Source organism: Furipterus horrens, unplaced genomic scaffold, assembly GCF_987537825.1.
Source record: "Furipterus horrens unplaced genomic scaffold, mFurHor1.1.pri manual_scaffold_9, whole genome shotgun sequence".
Classification (NCBI taxonomy): domain Eukaryota; kingdom Metazoa; phylum Chordata; class Mammalia; order Chiroptera; family Furipteridae; genus Furipterus; species Furipterus horrens.
In genome coordinates this window covers 42,029,500-42,055,750 of record NW_028327179.1, presented here as the reverse complement: position 1 = coordinate 42,055,750, position 26,251 = coordinate 42,029,500, and the positions used below count along the sequence as shown (strand labels likewise).

The 26,251-nt window shown below is 34.4% G+C and overlaps 1 protein-coding gene across 1 annotated transcript in view; it reads right to left on the bottom strand.

Annotated features, from left to right (window-relative positions):
• SEMA3E (semaphorin 3E) overlaps positions 1–26,251 on the bottom strand; it is a 260,410-nt gene that overhangs the window by 76,387 nt on the left and 157,772 nt on the right. The window lies entirely within an intron of this gene.

The window sequence follows — 26,251 nt, the reverse complement described above, 5'->3', positions numbered from 1 at the left end:
TGACAAGCAATAAAAACTTATTAAAAAATATTTGAAACATTTCCCAAAGACTGAAAAAACAAACAGAAAAAAAAAATACAAAAAGGGAATAAAGTTGTTAGTAAATGTTTTGACTTTAAGGCTAATAGTTTTGCATTTTGATTGCTTTGGTTTTCACATCTTTTTCTCTAAAAATAATACACTATATTTGAATAATACCTTAAAATTTAGAAAGCATTCTTGCATACATAATCTTATTTCATCCTGAAAATAAGTCTGCAAAGTAAGAGTCAATAATATTGTTCACAAATATCATTTCTTTTTATAGGTGAGGAATCAGAGGCAAGGTAAGGCTTTGCAAATCTCAGTCTTCTAGTTCCATATTCATTTTCCAGTATTACTGTCCTATCTGCCATTGTAAGTGGGTGGAGAGGGGTGTGTACGTTTGTATCGCTGGGAATGGTTGAGTGTCTTTTAATGTATAATCAAGGTTTTAAAATGTATATTAAGATTTTTTAAAGAAGAAAAATATTTATTTCATTATTTATTTACTAAATATGTTCCGATGTTTTTTCCTTTAATATTCCTAGAAGAGCTTGTGGATACTAGCAAAAAAAAATTTTAAAGCATATAATACATCTAAATAAAATTCTAACTCAACCTTCTCTTGCTGAATCATAAATTGGTATTTGCGTAACCCTATATTTGAAGGCAAAATAATCTTTCCCTCTCTTTTGTGTATCTTTTAAAGATTACTTCAGGATTCCATTCTCCTCCTCATGCTGAATGCCCCAACCTTACGCCAATATTCTCTTAAATTCCACACTGACAGCTCCGTCTACCAGATATATATACCTGGGTGTGCTAAAAGTATTAGAAGCAATTACTTTTTGAACTTTAATAATTATGCTGTCCTGAAGCCTGCTTTCACTACAAACAACATCATCACTGCTGCCTATCTCTTCCTCATCATCTTCTCAAATATAATCATGTTGTTCTCTGTCTGCATAAAGCGTTGGTGCTTCCTCGTTATTTAACTAACCTTCACAGTTTGACTTCAGGCTTGATCCCTCATGACTCCCACCATCCAATCAAAGCTCAGCAGCATAATCTAACTGACTTTCTTTAAAGGTTCTTTGCATAATAATACTGGCAGCTCTTCAATTACACTTCCCCTTTGGGAAAAGGAAATTCAGTCTTGCCTTGTACTATAACACTAACTTCTACTTAATGGGAAAATGATATTGAAAAACGACTTTACTGATATTCTCCAAGACTTCCCAGGCAAAACTTTTCTCATGGACTAAGCTATGTATCTTTTGTATCTTGTGCAACATTATTCCCACTGCATTGTGATTAGGTATGTATGGATAATCCAACAAACACTTAAGAAGCCTACTATGTTCCAAGTATTCAGTCAATACTGAATTTAAGAAGCATGAGGCATACTATTTATTTTAAACCCCATAAAAATTAAGCAAAGTAGCCTAATTGTCGGTTTAACAAATAGCAAAGCCAAAATGAATAGGTCACTGCAAGTAATATGTATTGTGATATAGCAGGCTAACTTTCTTCATTAATAACTCTATTAACTATATTTCAATTTCTAGTAACTACACTTTAATAGTTGAATCACATTAGAAAATACATCATTTCAATGGCAGAAATAAAATTAGGTCTCATACTGGTTTCTCATAAACTAGAAAAAAAGACAAAGAAGGAGAATGAGAATAAAAATAGTAATAAGAATTAGAATAAGAGTCAAGATGTTTTACAAAGATAGTTAATCCAAAATAGAGATAACAAACGTTTTGATTTGTTCTTACTTAAGTCCCATAACATCTTTCAACCTCAATTCCATTACTTATAATAAAGAAGAAATATTATTTCTGTGCTGCTATCTCCTATGACTGTTGTGAGACTCAGAGAAAAAATGAAGACTGGAAAACTACAAGAACTAGAAAATTTTAATATATGACATAACCTTATATGAAAAGAAAATTGATCTCTTACAAATCCAACGGTTTGCAACTAGGTTTCACATCAAACCCAATGGTGTACAATGCTGATATCATTCAGCATTTTGTTTTTGTTTTTGTTGTTCTACAGTTAACTTTAAAATCTTGCACTCTATTATAAAGTCAATTTTGTGTAAGAGTGAACATTAATATGGATAGAATTTCAAAGAACTGTGGGTAAATGATGGATTATTCAATAAATGGTGATTGGACAACTGGACTGCCATTTTTTATAAAATAAAGTTTGATTACTACCTCATGTCCTATAGCCCTATAAACAAATTCCAGATTGATCAAAAATTTAAACATAAGACACAGGAGTGTACAAGGAACAGAAAAAGATACAAAAGTTTTTTATATAATCTTGGGTATTGAAAAAGTGCCTTTACAATAAGAGGAAAGTCCAGAAGACATAAAAGAATGATTGTAAATAATATAACTTAAAGTTTTAAAGAAAAATACCACAGGGAAAAACACCACAAATAATTTTCACTCAAATAAAAAACAAAGGCTTTCTTTTTTCTTACTATATAATGAACTCATACAAATCAACAAAAGACCACAAAATAAAAATTTTAAATGATCTGGAGCCATAGATGTACAAAGTGGGCTTGGAATAACTTTTTATTCTAGAAAGCAAAGAAAATTATCAAAACTATTAGGGTTATATCACAAAGACTTAGAAGTCAGCTTGAAGAAATATCTACTGGCCAAGGATGAGATAATTTTTCCATCAATAAGGATAATAACTGAAAGGGATTGAACTGATCCTCAATAACCCTAAAAATATGAGTGGCTGAATGTTGGCAATATTAGAAAATGTCATATTATAATAAATATCTGGTTCTGAGATTAAGAAATTGGTATTTTAATTATTTGAAAGATGAGAACACTCAGCCTTCTTATAATTATATTATAGTTACTGACTTGATTCATTTACCTTACTATCACTTATGTTTGATTTGATAGAAAGTCAAGTTTGATGTGATAAAAAATTAAACACATATGTCAACTCAATCCCTTCCTGAACTACCTAGTTATTCCAACTTTAAATTTACAACTCATATTGAGACCAAAACAGCATTTCATAACAAATTACTCAAGCTGCTTACCTGGAATCTCTTTACACAAATAAATTACACAATATTCAAAATAGAATTATATGTTGAAAGACTGACAAAAATAAAGTTTTGCAGTAATTGGCATCATGGTCTAGATTTCATAATATCAGTTCCTGCTTAATAAAAGTGCCAAGAATTTTAGTGAATATAACTATGGATTTTTTTTTGGACAGTTATGAACATGCTATCCTGTATGGCTATTTTACGGTGACTTTTGTAAAAAAAAGTAAACACTTGTTTGGTGTAAACTTCAGGGGTAGTCAATACTTGTTCAGTACACTGCATGATAAAATTACTGGCACAGCATATCCAACCACTAATTGGATTGAACTGTATCTGTTTCTTAGATAAACTATATGGTATAGATATAATTTGTCTAGGTATATATAATAATCTCTATATAAAATAAAAGCATTTATATATTTTAATTTGCAAAATATGAAATAGGAGCTACTAACATTAAATTATTCTTTACTATCAATTTAATATTGATTTAATATTAGTAGTATGTAGGAATATGCTAGAGATAATCATGAATAAATATTTATGTATACTTTCAAAAATTTAAGTGAAGAATAGAGGTAATTATTTAGACATTTACACATGACAAGAAATGAACCATATGATTCAAATTAGCTTTATGATCAAGATTTCTCTTCTGCACTGATTTTCCCATCTACCTTCTCTGAGTTTGACTATTCTCACTGTTATTCTGACCACACACAATGAAGCAAGAATAAAAATTCTTTTTTGAGGACAAAGATGCATTTTATAAAACTATGAATATCTACTTTTCATGGGAAGGAAGTCAGAGCCCCTTTTTAATATGCAGACAGCCCTCGGAGCAATTCCTCATTTCTGAAACCCTGGTCCCTTTCACTTGGACACATTTGAAAACTCCTCAATTCTATGAGTGTTCCTGCCACTGACTGAGTCATACATGATCACAAAGGATCACAGTCCTGAGTGAGGAAAAAAAAGAACTGCTGGTAAAAGGAGAAATAAATCCCCCATCTGCATAGTAAGAACTAGACAGCTGCAAGGGAAAGGACACTTTGTAACCACGGATCTGCCATCCCGCCCTGGCTAGAACCACACAGCTCTTGGAGTTAATATTATCAACAGAAGATATTTTGGAAAGTAGGGTTAATGTGAAAAATCTTTCATGGTTATCAAAGGAGTCTGCGCTATGGATTTCTGGCTTTTTCTTATGGAGAGAGGAAATACATATACTTATAAGGAAATGTATTCACATTGTAGTATTCTATAAATTAGAGGTGTATTCCAAAATTATTTTCAGAGCCAATAACAATGAGACCCTTTCTGACTTTCTCATTGCCAGGCCACAGTCTGATCTGCCGGATACCTGAAATGGGAAGTCCTGCTCCATAACCTAGTCTTGAGTATGACAACGTATGTTCCACCCTTCTTTTTGTATCTCACTTCTCCCTTTATCCAAACACAAAAATTAGCTTATTACACAAAAGCTAAAAAGGGATGTGAGCATATTCTTAGCTTGTTTTTTGTATGATTATTCAGGAAGCTAATACCAGGAGACATAAAATAAATTGGAAATAAAATTAAGAGACAACCAGTATGTTTTACTAGGACCACATGATGATAAACAACAGAATGTAGAATAAACACAGTACCTAATATAACCTCGATGTCATCATTTCAATGTGCACTTCTATTCAATGTACACTTGAACACTGTGTGAACAGAGCTGTGTTAGGTGTCGTGAAGATAGTAACAACTCATTTCTGCAGAGTACTTAACAAGCTTCAAAATACTTTTGCCTAAATGTTCTTTATGGCTTATCACAAATCTTTAAGATACATATTTAAATGTAGTGATCCTTCAAAGAATACCATGACAAGAATTGTGTCTTCTGGGCTCTAGATAGGGAAATACCATTAGTATAGTGAGTACCTCAATGAAAAAGTCTTATAATGAGGTACAAATAGGGGAATAGGAAATTGGTACCTAATTCGAGTTCTTGGGGTAGAATGGTCTGGGCTGAGGGAGACAGTGGTGATATTTTTCTTAAGAATTTATATTAGACCCTGGCTGCTGTGGCTCAGTGGATTGAGCATCGGCCTGTGAGCCAAGTGTCGCTGGTTTGATTCCCAGTCAGGGCACATGACTAGGTTGCATGTCAGGTCCCCAGTTGGGGATGTGAGTGAGAGGCAACCACACAGTGATGTTTCTCTCCCTCTCTTTCTCCTTTCCCCTCTCTCTAAAAATAAAGAAATAAACAAACAAATAAATTAAAAAAAAAGAATTTATATTAGGAATACTATGTCTCAGGTATTGTGTTAACAAAACGGCCTATTTATTTCTTGTTACTACAACCTTATGAGACAATTTTATCCTCATTTTACAAGTCAGGTTTCTGAAGCTCTATGATATTAAACTTATCCAAATGCACACAGCTAGTAACAGGAAGATCTAATTCCAGTCTCTTAACCACTCTCCGATAATAGGGTATTTTAGGTGCAGAACAAAACATTTCATTCAAGCCTTAGAGGAAGGGCTGGGTGAAAAAGCAGTGAATGGCTCTGACTGATTGTAACCAAAGTTGTGTGGGAAGTTTAATAAGCGGGAGGGAGAGAAGACTGAGAAAGTACATTACAGCCAGACTGTGAAGGATACCGGCTTTCTTAGATAAGGCATTTGTATTTCCTTCACTTGATGTTCAGGGGTAAATCATGAATGTTTTTAAAAGACTTATTGTTTAGTAAGGTTAATTAGACAGCAGAGAAACAGCTGGATTGAAGAACAAGTGAAAATTGTAAGGAAGCTAGTGGAGGTAGTCAGGGAAAATAATGGTTCTGTCAAAAGGAACGGAGAATGGACTGGGTTGGAAAGATCATTCTAAGATACAGCTGAAAGAATTTTGCCACTGATTCAACTTCGAGGGAAGCTAGGTTGATAATACAAGGTTGAAATTTTAAGCACGGGTGTAAAGGAAAGGAGTAATATCTCTTAACTGTAATAAGGAGCACAGTAAAAAGGAAGGAAAGAACAGGTGTTGAAAGAAACATGATAAATTTCACATTAAGAACGTGTTTGATTAATACATTTGGATAATTTTTAAATGACACAGAATAGCAGAAATGCAATATAGGTTATCAAAAATATATCAGGACCAGGAATTCGGATTCGTGAATGAACGTGTGATGACAACAGTTGGTGCTAATGGAGAAGGAAAGAAATAAGGTGCTGACGATGCTGCTGCTGCTGCTGCTGCTGGTGATGCTGATAGCTGACAATCACGCAACCTTTATTACTCACCAAGCATCACTCTACCTGCTTTACTGATATGAATTCAATTCTCAAAACACTCCTGTACAGGAAGAGGAGTGACTTGCTCTAAATCACTCAGCCTATAGGCGACTGGTATTAAGCCTACAGGTGTGAAATTATGGATAGGTAGAAAAACAGATATAGATATTGATGTATATATCTGAACCACTAGCATCAGTCTGCGTATGTCATTCCAGAGAGAAAGAGAGGGGCTTGAAAGACACAATCCAAAGTGTTGGTGGTGATTTAGTCTGGGAAAGGGACCAATCAAGATTGGGAAATATTAAAAAAATACTTTCAATTTGCCTCTGTATTTTGAATGCCTTATAAAGGAGAAGGCAATGACTTGTAAGACTACAATGACTGAAACAATATCATTAGTTACATATTAAATCAATATATCATTATAACCACTGTTGAAGCTATGTTATATTTCCTTCCAGTCCTTACAACATTATTGATATTTTATTTCATAGAGCTTACATAGAGTTTTACCTGGGTGTGAAACTAATGATATTACATTCTTTCCCCATTTCTTTAATACATATGTTTTAAATTCCAGTGCTATGGTATTTTACCTGCAGAAACTTTTCTTTAGCCCTGACATTTGCTGATTTTTAAGTAGATGTCACTGTAGTGAAGAGGTGTCTATCACCCTTGTTCTGTCCAGAAACAAGGTAAGCATTCTCCACTTAATCATCTCAGTGTCCTCTTAATTCCTGTTCCTTTTGCCCTCTCACATATTTAGCTGATGTAAATTTTATGTTATCTCAACATGGATTTAGTCACCGGTGGGGAAAGAAATGGGAGTCCTACAGAAAGTTCTAAAAGGAAAACACCATTAATGCAGGATTTGTTTACCAGTACATTTTCCTCCCTCCTGTGTTTACCAAAGCTGTTACATTGATGGGCAGTTTTTTGTATGTTTCTGTTTGTTTTATCGCCTTTTTTTTGTTCAACATTTTCTCTGTAGGCCAGCCTCTATATCATGTGTGTATTGTCACCTAGCCCCTTTCCAGATGTTCCTGGCAAGGTCCTGAGAATTTCCCAGAAACTTTTTTGCTTCCTATGAGGAGGAACTGCTCAATCAACAGTACTATGTGGTGCTAAGCACCTTCCTCCAATCTGGTTGGGCATCAGATCTAATAAAATGTCCTTGGACTTTCTAGCATATGGCATCCCTCTCCTCCTTAGCGGCAAAAGCCCATGCAAGTTTTCCCTTTAGTAAAATCCTTTTAGTAATTTCAACAGAAAATCAGCAAGTAGGTGGTTCTTAAGAGGTAGAGGGAATAGGTCATTATCTGTATAGAGCTGGATCCAATCAAGAGACAAAACACCATACAGTAAGTTAAACAGGGGCCACTAATATAAATAAATATTAAGTGACGATAGGAGAGCAAGTATAAAGATGAATCGGGGGCTGAGGAAGGACAGACTGGGAGGCGGGGGTTCGAATCTCATTGAAGAATGTGTGGGGCCTGCCACTGAATAGTGGAGAAGCTCATGGTGTTGCCCCGTGAGAGCTGGTTCACTGTGCCCAGGTCAGCGGAACAATTTCAGGCACACACAGAAAGGCCCCCGTGCACAGGGCACCAGCGGGAACTTGGAGTTGGCGAGGCTTCTGTCTGCAGACCCCAGCGCGCTGGTATGGCGTCGTGGGTGGGGTGGATCACGGGATTAACAGCCCCACAGCCCCAGCCTTTGTATGGGGCGGAGAGAAGGTGCGGCCCCAGCCTCTGTATGAGGCGAGAAGGTGCAGGGAAGCAGTGAACTGCACTGTCTAGGGGTCCGTGGGTCTCCGCACTGCTCTAGGGCTCCGGTGCTGTCCCTGACTAAATTGAAAGCTGCAGCCAGATGCTAGAGGAGTCTGGTGCAGCAGGCACCTCACCCCGAGGAAAACCACAGGGGCAGGCAGTGGAAAAAGAGTGCACTCTGCAGAAGCTTGGTGAAAGAGGTCCTCTTCCTACTGGAATGTCTCTCATTGCCATCTACTGGCACCTGATTATGGACAATTACATCCCCAGAATCCCTTCTTCCTTGTCACTTAACATTACCTAATCACAGGGAATGATATCACATCACTTTTGTCATATTATATTGGGTAAGAGCAAGTTAGAGGCCTGACCCACTCAAGGGCAGAGGATAATACAGGATGTGGATTCTGGGGCTTAACTTAGAATTTGACCTATTACAAGCTGCAATATTCATAATCACCCAAAACTGGCAATGACCCAAATGTCCCTCAAAAAATGAATGGATAAGCAAACTGTGATATACCCCGTTATGCAATAACTCCTCAGCAATGAAAGGGGATCAACTATTGACATGCATGCCACTTGATGCATCTCAAAGGCTTTATGCTAAGGGATACAAGCCAGTCTCAAAGTTTGCCTATTGTGAGACTCCATTTAAATGGCATTTTCAAAATTATAAAACTATTGTGACATATAACAGGTCAGTGGTTGCCAAGGACTTGGGGGGGTGGGGGTCAGAAAGACTGACTGATTCCTAGTAGTAATGATAGTTAGCAGAATGTATCTATGTGTTAAAATTCATAGGGTAAATTTAGAATACATTTATCAAATAAAAGTGAATTATAGACAGATATAAAATTAAATAATAATACTTCAAAACAAAGACAAAAATGTGTACATTTTAATGTTCCCCCAGAAAGTAATGAGTAAAAAGTTCCTGTCTCCAGACATCCACAATTGACTAAATACATTTAAACTTTTTATAATTTTCATAGACCAAAATGAACTATTTTATTTTCCATATATTTGATTATATATTTTCTCATTATATCTTTTTCAGTGAATGATTTCAATGACAACTATCAGGATTAGGTTGGGCCATGAAAAAACAGGGATAGAAATGACAGTCTCTTCCCTAGAGGCACTCCAGCATTCATACAGAAATCATAATTCATAATTCAAGTTTGTTTTTAAGTGAAATGAAAATGCAAAGGAAAAGTAATTAACTTCACCAGGTGGAGGCTGAGATAAGCACACAGAGGAGGTTACATATGAGCTCAGTCTTGAAAAATGAGTTAGGATTTTTCAAGCAGAGAATAAAGATGAGTTGTTTTTTTGTTTTGTTTTGTTTTGTTTTAAGTAGAGTATCTGCATGAGAAAATGTGTAAGGACATGAGAGAATACAATATATTTGAGACATGGCACAAAATGTTGTGATTGCCTCATTGATCTCTTAAAATAAAGGGAGTCGTGGGGGTAGGATCTACCTACCACCTCTTCCTGTCATAAGATTCTCCCTCTGTCAACCTGAAGTTTAAGTTTTATTACTTTAAAAAAGTTGTTTCTTTGCAATGTCTCTAGGAAATTATTTTATGGATTTTCAGTATGTATGAGAAATATGGATGTAGACAGAGTTGTGGATAGAGGTTACAACTAGGGATATGTTTTTTGAGTGAGCAAATAGATAAAAAAGAAAGCTAGGTGAATTAATAAGAACATCAAGGAAAGCATGTTCCATAGGAAAACACATACCAAGGAGAGAATTTCTGCATTACCATATTTAAAGGGCTGAAGAGGAAGACTATTCAGAACATTGAAACTATGAAAAAATAAAATAACAAAATAAAAAGGAAATAGAAAAGCTTCTACACAAAAAATGTAAGTACCATCAAACTCTGCAGAGAAGTATCATAAATGAGAGTTAAAGAGACACTTATTTGGCAACTAGAAAGTCATTAGCAGTAGTATGAGAGCACTTTTAGCAAAGTGATAGACATATCTGGGGTGAAGAACAAAAGGAAGTTGAGGAATTGAAAAATACACAAGGCTTGCAAGAAATTTATAGGAAAAGTCATAGGAAATTCTAGCATTAACAAAATCAGAAAATATGCATATGAGACAAATAGAGGTGAGGCTAAATTTTTGTTTGTCTTATAATTTTTATTTTAGAATGAAGAAGTCTAAACATTTCAATACACTGAAAGAAAAGTGAGTAAAAAAGAAAAAATATTTGGCAGGTTAAAGTAATGAAAAAGGAAAGAGATAGGATAAAGGGTATAGATGGAATCTTGGTGTCTTCATCTGAGACAGAGTAAAAAGGCAGCATCGAACACTTACATTTGAAGTAGAAAGAGGAGAGGTTGTGAGTTTTTCCTTTATGGCCTCCATTTTCTTTTTTTTTTAATAGGAAGATATTTCAAATGCTGAGAAGTTAAGAACTAGGAAGTTGACATTGAAGACTTAATATGAAAAAAAGAAGTTAACATCAAGTGTGCGTTACTATGTACCAATCCCTAGGGCACCTGCTTCCCCAAATATCATATCTCATAAAATCCATACAGCTTTGGCAAGCTTCATATAAAAATAGAGAATTTAGTTTACAGATGAGGAAGTTGAAGTCCAAAGACATTAAGTATTGACCCAAAGTCAAACAGACAGTGGGTAGCAGAACCCAGATTTGAAATTTCATCCGTCCAATTTCAAAGCCTATATTCTTTTCAGTACATTATTTTAACCCCTCTTCCACCTCCGCTATGGTAGTGTCTTGGAAAATTCGAGGAGAGTTAATAAAGGAGTAAAAATGTGACTGACTGCACCTAAGTGGGCTCTCTGAATAACAATGGTGAGAACCAACATCCTCTAATGTAGTGGTTCTCAACCTTCCTAATGCAGTTCCTCATGTTGTGGTAACCCCCAACCATAAAATTATTTTTGTTGCTACTTCATAACTGTAATTTTGCTACTGTTATGAATCATAATGTAAATATCTGATATGCAGGATGTATTTTCATTGGTACAAATTGAACATAATTAAAGCATATTGATTAATCACAAAAACAATATATAATTATATATGTGTTTTCCATTGGTCTTAGGCGACTCCTGTGAAAGGGTCATTCGACCCCCAAAGGGGTCGCAACCCACAGGTTGAGAACCGCTGCTCTAATGATATTCATCAGTTGGGGAGCAGCAGTAGAGAAAGCAAAAGCTTCAAATGAACCAGGGTTAGTAAATTGTAAATGTGAATACATAAAAAAAAAGTAGTTTGTGGTGATGTTTTGTGAATCATGGTAGTGAGGTCTTTACTGTATCAAGAAAGAAGTAAATGCTGGAGGGATTGAAGAATTGAGAAAATGAGAAGATTTCCACAGACATCTGTGGATGAAGATCATGTGGAAAAAGACTGGAAGACATAGATTCATGCAGAAGATGCCTGCAGAGACACAAATATTACCATTATCATTAAGTTCTTCATATGGCACTTCACAGTTTTCAAAATGCCTTAATGTGTGTATTGCTGCATTCAGGAAAGAAGCACTGCATAATGGAAAGAACTGCCTTGGACCATGAAGCCCAAGTTTGGCCACTTACTGTACAGCTTTAAGAAGCAACTTACATATGGGAAAACATATTTGCCAATGATACCTCAGACAAGGTATTAATCTCCAAAATATATAAAGAACTTATACAACTCAGCACCAAGAAGACAGACAATCCAACTAAAAAATGGGCAAAGAACCTGAACAAATACTTCTCCAAAGAGGACATACAGAGGGCCCATCGGCATATGAAAGAATGCTCAACATCACTAGCCATCAGAGAGATGCAGATTAAAGTCACAATGAGATATTACCTCATACTGGTCAGAAAAGCCATCATCAACAAATCAATAAAGAAGTGCTCGCAAGGATAAGGAGAAAAGGGAACCCTAGTGCACTCTTGGTGGGAATGCAGACTGGTGCAGTCAATATGGAAAACATTATGGAATTTCCTCAAAACACTAAAAATGGAACTGCCTTTTGAACCAGCAATTCCATTGCTAGGATTATACCTGAAGAATCCTGAACCACCAATTCAAAAGAACCTATGCACCCCTATGTTTATAGCAGCGCTACTCACAATAGCCAAGTGCTGGAAACAGCCTAAGTACCCATCTATAGATGAATGGATCAAAAGACTGGTACATTTACACAATGGAATACTACACAGCAGAAAAAAGGAACTCCTACTATTTGCAAAAACATGGATGGAACTAGAGAGAATTATGCTTAGTGAAATAAGCCACGTAACAAAAGACAAATACGTACCATGATATCACCTAATACAGGAAATTAATGAACAACACAAACAAACGAGCAAAATTGAACCAGAGACATGTAAACAAGGAACAGACTAACAGTGTCAAGGGGGGTGGGGGGAGGGAGAGAAGCAGGGAAAGAAGGGGAAGAGTCTAATCAAGGAACTAGTATAAATGACCTATGGACATGGACAATGGGGTGGGAATTGACTGTGGGAGAAGGGGTGGGCAGGGTAGGGGGAAGCAGTGGGAGAAAAAGTGGAACAACTCTAATAGAAAAACAATAAAAAAAAAAAAAAGATACACTTCTGCTGGCAACACAAAACTGTTTCCACCTCCCTGCCTGCTTTCCGACAGTTGGTGTTATCAGATGATCACAATTTGCTGTTCTTATTTATATTTCCTTGCTTATTAGTGAGCTTAGGGATCTCGTCACATGTTTATAGACTACCTTGTTTTTCTCATTTATGATTTATTTGCCTGATGATATCCTGACCACTTTTTTATTAGATGACTTGTATTTTTCTTATTATTTATAGTAGTTTGTTAATTATTCTAGATACTAAACTTTATTTGCGGAGGTGGGGGGGTTATATGAGTTGTAAATATCTTCTCCCACTCGGTGGATTGTTTGTATTAGGTTGGCCAGAAAGTCCATTTAGTTTTTTCTGTAAAATAAAAGACACATTTTTCATTTTTACCAATAAAAAAAAAAGAAGCAATTTAACTTCTTTTCACTTTCCTCATTGTTAGATAAAAGCAATAACTCCTCCCTTGAAATTTATGAGCATCAAAGCAAATGACCAACAATATCTGGCATATAGAATGTACTCAATACAGGTATTATATTTATTAAGATTCTTATTAAGATGATTTAATTCTTACCGTCAGACTGCAAAGTAGATGGTATTACTTCACTGATATCAAATTTTAGATTTAGAAGATGCCTTCATCTCATTTTACAAATGAGGAAAGTGTGAGATTAGAGAGAAGAGCAGACTTTCCTGAGAGGTTGAATGAGGATAAGGCTACACAACTTGTTAATTTTGTTCCAAAATTTCATTCCATAAAAATAAATTGTATCTACATATTGATCAGTCTATATAAACCACGAAAACCTGACAAATGTTTCAGATATGAGAATATGAGTAGATATATAAAACCACATTTAACATTTTAATGTTAGAAGAAGAAAGGCTATTGTTGGAGAAAAGAGAAAGGTTGATACAGAAATTTCTTTATTCCAAATGCAAAAGGGAAAAGTTATTTAAGAGAAAGAGGAAAATTGGACCTCTGTGCTATCCAATGGTGCTGAAGAGGCAGTGTAGAAAATGGAGATGAAGATTGTCAAGTCAGTTTAAGACAGGGGGCGGGGGGAGACACAGCACCAAAGTGCCCTGCCAAATATTTCCCCCCAACATCAGGATAATAAAAGGACTCCATTCTGTTTGAGTCTGTTATATTACTTTTCTCCATTTTCTGGTAGGAAAATGATGGTGATAAATAACACATTGAGAATCCTATATTCCTATTGAACTTCTCTCCTCCTCTTTCTTATCTTTCTCTATACAGCTGTTTTATCTGTACACATGCTCAGAATAAAGTTTTCTGGAAAATATATCTACATGATTGAAGAATTTTAAAAGTTAACACAATAAATAAGTAAAATTAGAGTTACTTACTTTAAAATATATTTTAATTTCCCTTTGGAAAATAGAACCTGACAAAATTCAATTTGCCTGACTGAAAATATGTGTCATTTTAATTAAGCCAATATTTTAATTAGACTACCAAATTTAATTCTCTGTACATCTGTTCTCTATCAATAGTATAGCATGTGATTGAATTTTTAACTAATTTAACTTGAATACATGAATAAAATTCATCTTAGTTGTATGGACCCAACATATTATTCAATCACCTAATGTTACTCAAATGTCTTAGTGAAAATATTCTTGAAAACAATAAAGTCCAACCAGGTTAATATGTTTTTTCCTTATAGTCATTAAGTTTCAACGAATGTCAAATGTATCTTTGGAGTTAGAGAATTTTATTAACATCTTAAGGAATATTTTTTCAAAATTTCTGTCAGTTCAAGAGAATATTTAACAACTTAGTTCATTTGACATTATTTCCAACCTAAAGAAGACTAGTGTAGCTACTACAAAACATCCACCATTACTCAAAAGCCATTATGTAAGGAAAATAAATCATCTGGGTGCCAGAGCATTATAAATGCACAAAGTAATAAACTATGATAACCAGTTATTGACATGAGGTATAAAAGTCCATATGAAGAAAGTATCTACTTTTTTTATGTAATGAACTTATATTGTGAACATTGTCCATTATGTTGTTAATGTCCTTTATATACAGAGTTATGTCATAATTATACCTGAAAGCTCACATATGGAAATGATAAAAGTAGTTAATTTCATTGAGTACTTACATCACTAGTTGGCTAAAATTTTAATATATGTAATTTTAATTATTTTTTATATTCAAAAATTATTATATTTAAATATTATATATATTTATGTAATTCTCACTACTGATTCTATGAACATAGTACTATTTAAATCCTTGTAAGATAGCTAGTTAAGTTACAGTGAAAAAATGAAAACTCGGGTATTCCGAAATCCAAAGCTTATGCCATTAATGTCTATAACTTGTCCCTCCTAATAAGAAGCGTATAACACAGCTTCTTTGCTGGACTTATTTTGTTAACAAGAATATCAATATCATAATAAGTAAATATCAGTTTTATTCTCCCTCCCTATTCTTGTTTTCCTATCACCTCTTTATACCCAACTGTTCTCTTTCACCACTTTGCCCAATTTTATTTTTGACCCTTGTTTTAAATTTTCTACCAGTTTACAAAGGCAAAAGTATCTCCCACTGACTATTTTCTCTATGTTCAACACTAAACTGAATATTTTACATTTGCTCTCTCATGAAATCGCCAAGAAACCCCATTTGGCAAAGGCCAGGCATCTCTTAAATGGTCAACAAAATACAACAACTCAAGAGTGACTAAAAATTTCTAAGCCTCAATTAATATACAAAAAATGCTCAATTTTTTTAGTCATCAAGAAAATGAAAATTAAAAGCACAATGCGATACCACTACACACACACCAAAATGACTTCGGAAAAAGACAACACTGTATTTTCTGTGGAGTACGGAGTAACTACAACACTCATCCATTGCTGGTGGGCAGGAAATTGGTATAAGAGCTGGAAAACAGTTTAGTAATATTTGCTCAAGTTGAACATATGCATCCTCTATGACATAGTAATCCCACTCCTACAATATACTAAGCAAAACCATGTACATATGTTAATGACAAGACATGCATAAGAATGCTCCTGTCAGCACAGTAATAGCACAAAAGCTGTAAGAACCCAAGTGATCAGCAAAGGAAGAATGTGTAAATATACTGAGATATACCTACAAAGAAATACTATACAGCAATGAGAATACATGAACTACAACTACACCCAACATAGATTATTCTCACCAGATTATTAAGCAAAAGAAGCTAGAAACATACACACAAAATATGTGCTGTGCGATTTTATTTACATAAAATTGTATAAGAGACAAAACCAATTTATGGGTGATAGAAGTCAGAAAAGTCCTTATTTGGGGGGGGGGTGACTTTAAAGGCGGAAAACAGAGATTTTGGGTTTCTGGCGATGTTTTTATTTCTTGATCTGTATGCTAGTTACATAGATGTGTTCAATTTGTCAAAACTAATCATAGGTACATTTTTGATCTGCACAATTTTTTTGTATGAATTTTTTTAAGTTGCCAAAAAAGTGCACCCGAAGTCTGTTTCTGTTCTCTATGCTATGCTGCTTAATTTATGTTCTAGAGACGAGACAATTTTTAAAAAAGAAATATATATATATATATACATATATATATAAGTATAATTATGTTATCACCAAACTTGTTCAAAAGTTGGCAAAATTTACATAAATAAAAGAAAAAAATGTGTGTGAGAGAGTACTTATAAATTCTACCTTATAAACATTTTAACCAATTTCTTACTTTGGATTTGTTAAGATCTTAAATAGAGTTCTACATCAAATATTAATATAACAAAACCCATTCATGCATTAATTCACTCACTGACTCAAAGATTCCATGATTACACCACTAACTACAAGATTCTAAGCACCTGAGGGTTTTGAGGAAGTTCATAGTGCATTAGTGCTTGAGGAACAAATGCAAATGCCTGATCAGGACCAGGCGGAGATAGCAAACTGGCAAAGAGGTTGGGTGCAAGTGTGCATTGTGCAAGTGGTGGGGACTATGGCATACTGTTCATCATGAGCCCCTATTGAGGAGAGTGGCAGCAATTACTTAGCACCAACTGATTCTTTTCTTGTGGGCCCAACGGAAATCCCAGTCTACTATGTGAAACCAACCAGTTTTCAAATGTAGGCTCTATAAAAGAAAACAAACAAGAAATACTGTTTGTGACAAACAAAGCCCGTCTGTGAGCTGAATCAGGCATATGATGCTAGTTATAATGTCTGATCAAAATGGAGACATGAATGCTGACCGGTCTACACCCATGAGCATCTCATTCACCCTTAGATGCCCAACTACTCAAACATCTCACTCATTCTCTGCTTCACTGTAGCCTTAGGATTAACAGTTAAAAATAAATCACATTATGATTTATTCTTACTAAAGAATACTATGCAGCCATTTAAATAAATGGGAGAATTATTATACCCTAACATATATATATAGTAATGCTCATGAAGTTTTTTGAGTAAAAATAAACGAAATAAGAACTTCAAGTAGAATATGAACATTTTTTGTTATTATACAAATATGCACAGACATTTCAAAACATAAATATCAAACTATTAACAAAAAGTGCCATGGAAGAGGTGGGCAAAAGTTGGTAATGGAGCACTTTCATGTTTTTTTGACTCTTTCCATGTGTTCATATTTTTAAATAGAAAACAAGCCCTCACAGCAGAGCTCACTGCTCCTTAAGGCTCTGACCTGCTGCTGTAGTTACCGTTCAGGTCCGACAGAAGCCTCTCCTGCCTCCTCATTCCCCAGTGGCCAGCAGGGAAGTTGCTCAGCACACAGTATCACCCAATTGCTCTCTTCACCTTCTCTTTGCTCACAGGCACCTGGTGCTGGACAATGAGGCTTTTTACTCCCTGACGGCACACGCACAGAGAGGGCAAAGGAGAGCTGTGAGCCAAGTGTGGCAAGCAGTCTGCCTTTTCAAGCGCTTCCATATAATCACTGTCAGACAAAAACCAGCACAAGGAATCCTGTTTTCCTTCCCACCAGAAGATCATGTCACCAGCTTCCACTATTAAGACTGACAGGAGAAAACAAACTGAAGGAACAATTTTATTCTGAGACATTTTAAACAACCTTAGGGATTTTAAAAACCACAAAAATGATAGACTGCAATATGCTGGAGAAAGTGTCATGTTCATCCTTTAATGCCCCGGGATTGTAACACTGCCTTTTCTATCACCTGCACTGAAAAAACAAACAAACAAACAAACACAAAAAAACCCTTTTGATTTGCAGTAAATAAAGCATAAAAAACAATGTAGTAAATGGCTGAGTGCCCAAAGGACAAAATATATCATTTTTTAAAAAACACTGGTTCAATTTAAGTCTTCTAAGCCTTCTTTATCTACTCAAAAGTTTTTGTCATTTTCAAAGAACTACTGATATACTGTTTTTTTGATACTTAGTGCAAACAATTTGTTCTTGCACATTTAACTTTCAATATTTATTTCAATGTATAAAATATTTCCATTTTCCATCCTTCAAAAAAAAAAGTGTTGTCAGGTAATTTCTATTTTCACTGCTAATAATTTCCATTACATTTTCAGTCAAAAATACATATACAACACCTGATCTGCAGAATGAAAAACTCAGACTGAGGCCAAAGAAAACATAAACCTGACTTTACTGGGTGATACATTTTAATCACTTATTTGAAATGAGAATATAAAAACTGCCATAATTTCAAAAACATAAAAAATTTCTATATATTATTTTCACATAAGTGGATCATGAAAATACAAAACAGGTGACTAGTAAAGTTTACAAAATTATCTTGGTGCAAGTTATAATCTGTACATTTTTGTTAACTAAAACCACATTTAATATGTAAGAATTATCCAGAAATATAATTGTTACTAAATACTCAATGCAAATTTTTATATATCTATTCGATTGAAACTGCTAACAGCCACGCTAATTTTTTTTAATTATATAAAAATTATTACCTTTAACATTTTTTCACCTCTTAAGATAACTGCAGCTAAACAAACAGAAATAAACAGGGACCTAACAAAAACCTATTGAAAGAACAAATCTGGAAATCTTTGGAATTTTGTGGGTTTAGAAGCTGGGTGTGGCAGGAGTTGACATGAAACAAAATAATTTATTAAATCAAGATATGAGTATTTCTTTGTGAAAAACACAGAGAATATTAAATGCATGGCATACTGATCTCAGTTGTGTGAAAGAAGACACAAATATCAGTCATAAAACCATGCTGGGTTACCGTTTAAACCTCTAGAAATTGTTTCTAGTTTTATTGGCTATCCCAATGAAATTTTTACTCTGTACTCTAAGTAGAAAGTAAAATTTAATCTACTAAGAAACAAATATTAATTAACTGTGAGAAAAATATATCTGATAAAAATTCATGTATTTATAAAATGTCTATTTCAATCTATTTTGTATACTAAAGTATTCTTGCCTGAAAAGGTATTTTCAATATTTATTAAAAATAAAGGGTTATTTTTACATGGGATAATATATAAAATATATGACTCTAAAAAGCATATTTCTAAATAGTCATCTCTTACAGCACGCTACAGAAATTTAACTAGTGACTACAAACAACTACAGACAACTAGAAAAATAAATCATTTCTAGCCTATGATATACAAATATGAACTAACTTGGTAAGAACATTATTTGGATACAGCTTCCAACATATTTTCAAAGAGACTTTATACTGGACTAATATATATATTCTTATGATTTTAAGGCTGATAATGTTCCAACTTAAATAGCTGAACTACTACTTTCTGCACAAGAGAAAACTTGTGTCAAAATCATTACTGAAAATCAGAAAAGTGAGTTATTGCTTTTTTTGGTGCCAAATACATTTGCATGAGTAATTTACTCAGCATAAATTAAGGTACACTGAGAAAATAAATGCTACACTAATGCAATATGGCGGTAATTTATAGTCAAATACTTATGCCCTCAAGGACAGTCAGATTTTCCCATTTTGGGGTAGACAAATTCTGGAGAGGCCCAGACAGACCTTAATGTTTATGGTCCTTGCAAGAAGGAATGCTGGATTCTTTTAAGAGAAGAGCCATGGACAAATTTAGAAAAGAATGACTTCATTTCTTACCCTTTACTTTGTGCCTTTGCCTTACAGTTCCCAGAAACATCCTCTTAAAACACTTGTACTAATACAATCTCTCTTTCATACATGACACATGTAAAGGATAGTATATAGGCAGAATGCTAATAGTACTCAAGATTCCTTCCCCAGGTAAAGATGTCTTGTATAATCTCCACCCCTTGTGTGTGGGCAGAACCTAAACATACAATAAGGTGAGAAACAACTGTCTAGGTTTTAGCAATTTTTATGGAGTCACTATAGTAATTCTTTTGATTAGATAATGTTAAATAACTTCCTCATAGTAAACTGGACAGGCAGATTCTCCTGTCAGCTAAGCAGTGCCTGGATTCCTGCCCCACAGAGACCATGAGATAATAAATGTGTGCTGTTTTTGGTAATTTGCTTTGCAACACAGGAAACATAGATATAGTAACATGCTAATGCCATTGTGCTTAAGTCATTGTGTTCTAAGTGAAACTTGGACTGTTAAATCATCAAAGTAATTTTAATTTTCTAAGAGTTCAAGGCCTTTGCCAATTCCCTACAGATATGTATTTTATACCTGAAACTGTTTTTGTTTCTGAACTTCTACATCCAACACATAATTTCCATGTTCTTTGAATGGTGAGTAAATCAGAGGTAGACATAAACTTGTAGTATTTTATGTAGTACTTTATATTTATATAGCATTTTATTGTTCAGAAAGTACTGTATGAAGTATGAGAGGACAGCAACAGAGGTATACATTTTATTCCCCAAAAATGCTCCCCCCAAAATCATATGAATCAACTAGAAATGCAAAACCAAAAGCTCACTGGCAATGTCTACAGCAAAACTAGCTATTAAGAATCTCCATGAGACCCAAGTACCAGCAGGTGTGGACAAACTACTACAAGCTATAAACCAGAGAGGACTGATATTTTACAGGAAAAAAGAGAGAAGGAATGAGATTTTGTTAAACTTGAGGAGAAAAAGAACTCTCAGATTCCCAATAAGTACTCACTGATAGTATAGCATCACTTTAGAATGATAGCTGAACCTGGGAGAGATTTTTGCTGATTTAATCTGCAGGTGAAGAAGCCCTATGAACCCTCAAAATTAACATGCTCACCTCCCTCCCAAGAAAAAAATGCAAGAGTAGAATGCAATTTTTTCAAGAAAGGGATAGAGAAGGTCAAGGAAAAAGTAACATCCAGATAAAAGAAAATATCATAGCCAAAAAAATAATAGTACGTATGTACATAAACATAAAAAGTATATATGTATATATGTGTGTGTGTATCATCTCTATATTTTTAAAATACTTTACAAAAAAGCACAATGCTGGGTTCTAGAATGTAAAGCTAGATGTCTACTCTGATCTAAAAGTTCAGAAAAACTAACTTTATATAAAAAGAGCAATAAAAAACATCCTAGCTGAATTCAGTAAAAGTTATTATAAGAAAAAGGAAAATACAATGACATTTCTTGAAAGACATGCCACAGAATGGGTGAGAATCAAGCATAAAGTAGTACTTCAAAAGAGGCAAAAGTAACTTAAGATACAATAAAAAAAAACATAAATCTAATTTGGAAAAACTCAAAAATGAGGTGACAGAAATCAGCATTCTTGGAAATAAAAAGAAAAACACATTTTGAAAATAAAGATTAAACAAGAAGGGCATGTGGGCTAAAAAAATCCCAAGAGTTTATGCCCTCTAAGGGGAAAAAAAAGTAAAAATTTAAACAAAAATAGAAATAAAATAAATAATTCAGTCTGGGTCCTTGTTGCATAAAGGTATTTCATTTGTGGAAATGATCTAGAAAGATAATGACATACTGTGTACGGACTATTTATGTTATACTTCAGTAAAAAATTAAAAGTAATGAAATGAAGAAGGAGATAATGATTCAAGAAAAAGTTGGCTTCAATCTTTTATGCCAGAAGACCACGGTTTACGTTCATTTTACTGAAACTCCTCTCATAAATGTCCCCTAAGACTTTCTAGGTCCAATGACACTTTGCCTCTTTGAGGTGTCTCATAAGTAACCACTCCCTAATTTCTGTGCTATCTCCCTCTCCTATTTTTCTCCTAACCCTCTTAGTCAGTCCTTATTAATCTCCTTTGCAGGGTTTACTTCCTCTGCCAGCCTTTCAAACATTACTGTATTGGTGATTCTGCACTCCATATTCAGCTGCTTTCCCTTTTCATTCAAATTTTCTTCCTAAGCCATGATATCATTCATACCTAAAGATTTCAGACTTCTCTGCCTCCCTTCCTCTCTCTCTCTCTCATCCACACACACATGCATTCACACACACACACACACACACACATTATTCTCAAACATACATTTCTAGTTCCTGTCTCTCTACTGTCTCAAACATACATTTCTAGTTCCTGTCTCTGTACTGATGGACAGCCCTTTATATCCACCTTTTAAAGACATCTCTTCATTGAATGTCCCAGTCCCCTCCTTGGCAAAACTACCCCCTAACACCTTCCCCTTAATGCCAAGAAGGTAAATGGTCATACCCTCTTTTTTGATAAATAATGTAAGTCTCTGTATCTACTATGCAAAGAAAATCTTCTTTCAACACCCCTACACATTTTTATATCCTCCCCAATATTTTGGTTCTTTAACAATTCTGTTTCTGGATTAAGTAGGTAATTTACTATCATTATTTTGTCATTTTTCAGTCACTTCTTAATCTCCTACATTCTAATTACTCATCCCTTTACCAAAACAACCCTCTCTGTAGCATTAATGATATTGTATATCAATGCTAAGTGTTTTTTTCTTTTTCCAAGTGTGGTTCTGAATTTGCAATAACTTGTTTTGCCTTACACTACTCTGTCTGCTCAGTCTGTTTACATTGATATTCCTTAGACATCCTACTATCATCTAAATAATGGCATTTTCCAAGTTACTTTGATAAAGTGAAAGGGGGAGAGATAGAAAAAAGCAAGTGAGAGGAAAAAATAAGACAAGATAGAGGAAACAGACTGGTTCAGGGACCATTAACTCCCTGGGGTTCAATAATTCAATCTATTGTAATAGTCAATCTATTCTGAGAACACACTCTCCTAGCTTCAGGATCATTTTTTTTAAATAACTGTATATGGAAATTAAAGAATCACAACTGATATCAGGGAAGGGACTGAATGGTAATGGAAAAAATATAATTAAAAAAAAGAACAAGGTTGAAAAAAATTACAACTGAGAAATACTGAGCATTTTTTATGGTCTCATAAAAACCTACTTTGCCTCCTTAGCTCCCTCTTGCTGTTAGACCTTGTTTTTCTTCAAAATCAAGAAATAAAGTGGAATTTTAAAATTCCCTTTCATCAGCAACATCAAATAAGATATTAAGTTACATAAACTCCCCCTGCCGAGCGGCTTCCCACATCAGTTCCACACTTCCTGGCCTTGACTATTGTGGCAACGCTATTAAATATCCTCATGAGCCTTTAATTTCTCTCTGCCTTTCGTCTCTCTCTGCTTGAATCAATCCAAAATATGCCTAATGTCACGTTAATCAAATACTACTTTGCTCAAACTCCTTCATGGTTTTCATGTTATCTGTAAAATAACTACAGAATGCCACTGTCTAATGTTAAAATCCTCCACCAATTTGTTCTGGCTTTATGTCCTACTGTTTTTGAACCAACTAGACTAATGTCAGCAAACCTATCCCATATGTGCCTGCCTCTAAATTTTTTAATCAGAGTATTTGGCTTGCCTATAATAATTTGTAATTTCTCATTCTCTCAGATGAAATTTTATCAAGCCTCCAAATGGGGTTTGGGTAATAAATCTCACTGCTTTCATTGCCATATGTCCACAAGTTCCTCTTATGTCATATACAGAATTTTTTTCAAAATATGTTTTCAATCATATTTAATATTTAGATAATTATATGAGAAGAATATTCAATATCATGCATATAAAGGTGAAATACACAGAGTTCCACTTCTGTTAATGACAATGCAGCTTGTATTGAACTACTTACTGTCTCCTAGATAATGATGATGAACTAAGTAAAAATATATAAAAACAATTATTTGAAGGCACTGGAGATTAGTTAAGGGCAGACAAATACTGAACAGTTTCTAACTTAAGGAAACCACCAGTTGCTGTCATGAGAAAGGCTATAATCAAGCAGAAAGCTAGAGACTTTTTAGCTTGGGATGCCATGGAACAGAGATATGATGTACTGGATCAGATAAAGAGAGAGAAGACATATCCAGAAAATGGGGGAGGCACCCTGCGTGTAGGTTCTCTCCCAAATCCTTGGCTGACACATGACCTGCATGTATAAGCAAACCATGAAAAGCAGTGGCTGGAGATCTGAAAGAGATTTTTGGCTGCTAACCATCGCAAGAGAGATCTGAGTTTGAGTCCAACCAAGTAAATTGCCTAATAGAATAAAAATCAACCCTCTTCAAAGACAACAGAGCCAGAGGCCAAAATGAGAGAAAATGATCTATGATGTCCAGTACATCAAATTATTGGACATGTAAAGAATCAAGGAAATATGATTCATATTCAAGAGAAAAGAAATCAATGCAAACTTACTCTAGGCTGATCCATGCGTTAAAATTAAAGCACAGGATTTTAAAAGTTATTAAAAAAATCTTCAAGGGATTAAAGGAAAATATACTCATTATGAATAAAAACTGGGGGAATGCTCAGTATGGAAATAAAAAATATACAAAGTAAAAGTTCTAGAACTGAAAAGTACAATATTTGTATGAACCATTATGGGCTGGGCTTAACAGCATATTAGAGATGTTAGAAGAAAAGATTAATAAACTTGAAAATAAATCAATAGAATTTATCCAACTTAAAAAAAAAAGCTTGAATAAAAACTGACAGAATCTTGCTGATCTGTGGGACAATGCTCAAAAGTTTCAGTCTATCAAATACATATAATTGGCTATTATATTAAACAATATTTCTGCTTCATTCCCTCTTCTCCTTCAGAAAGGAGATTATACACACACACACATAGATATATGTGTGTATATATGTATACATGTATTGTGTATATGAATGAAACCTGAATTACATCAAAAAGAGATTAGAATACCATAGCATTTTGAGATGCTTAAAGAAAAACAAACTGTTAAGCCAGAATTCTATAAACAGAGAAAATATCCTTCAAAAATAAACATGAAATAAAAGCATTTTCAGATAATGAAAACTGAGATTTATCTCCAATAGATCTGTGTCACATATGTACATATCATGACACTGTATACAGGTATATGTGTTTGTATACATGTGTGTGTATATGTGTATATTTGTATATATGCTTTTCTCTTGAATATGAATCATATTTTCTTAATTCTTTACATGTCCAATAATTTGGTGTACTGGACATCATAGATCATATGCTCTCATTCTGGCCTCTGGCTCTATTACCTTTGAAGAGGGTTGATTTTTATGCTATCAGACAATTTACTTGGTTGGACTCAAACTCAGATCTCTCTTGCGATGGTTAGCAGCCAAAAATCTCTATGCACTGGACCTACTTTTCTTCCACATCTCCATCTAAAGTTCTCCTATTGTATCATCTGTCCTACTCTTTAAAATAATTCAGTAAATACACTGTGATATGTTTACACATGCTACTTAACTTTAGTCTACTCCTAGGGGTGATTAGTTAACATTTTAAATATGCTAATCAAAACCCAGCCTATAAGGATACTTAACAGATGAAGTACCTCAATCAGGGCTCTCTCCAGAGGTAGCTTAAAATAAACACTTAAGATATTGTTAATTATTTGTGCACCTGAATTTTAACTAGTATAAGAAATATCAGACATAATTTTTCACTAGAGAAATGTGTTATTCTCTACATGAGCTTGCTGAAAATATGTTGTAGTCATAGATGCCCCTCATAATTGGGATACAAGAATCAAGAGAGTCTAGCTGCTGAACTACAGAATAAGTAGAGCTCTGTTTTATCTGTGTCCCACCTTAAGGCAGGATTCTGCCTAAATGACAGATAACAAACAGATCCTGACTTCAGAATATTGTTTAATAAGCTTCAGAGAGAAACTGTGATAGAAGGTGCCTGAAAAGGTGCCTCAAATAAATAAGACTTGAGAGTTTACCAAGTTTTTGAAATAGGTTGTATAACTGATCTGTAAGCCTGCTTGTTAGTAAACATTAAGTGTGTGGCAGAATTCAGTTGCGACTCACGCTCATACTGTATCACTTAGTGATGGAGTATCAGGGCAAGAGATGTATAAGTTCTCCCCCATTTCTACTTAGCTTGTCACTTCACAATCTGTCCCCACATCCAAATCTACCTCCTCACCTCACCTAAGGAGTAATTACATGTCCTTTATAAA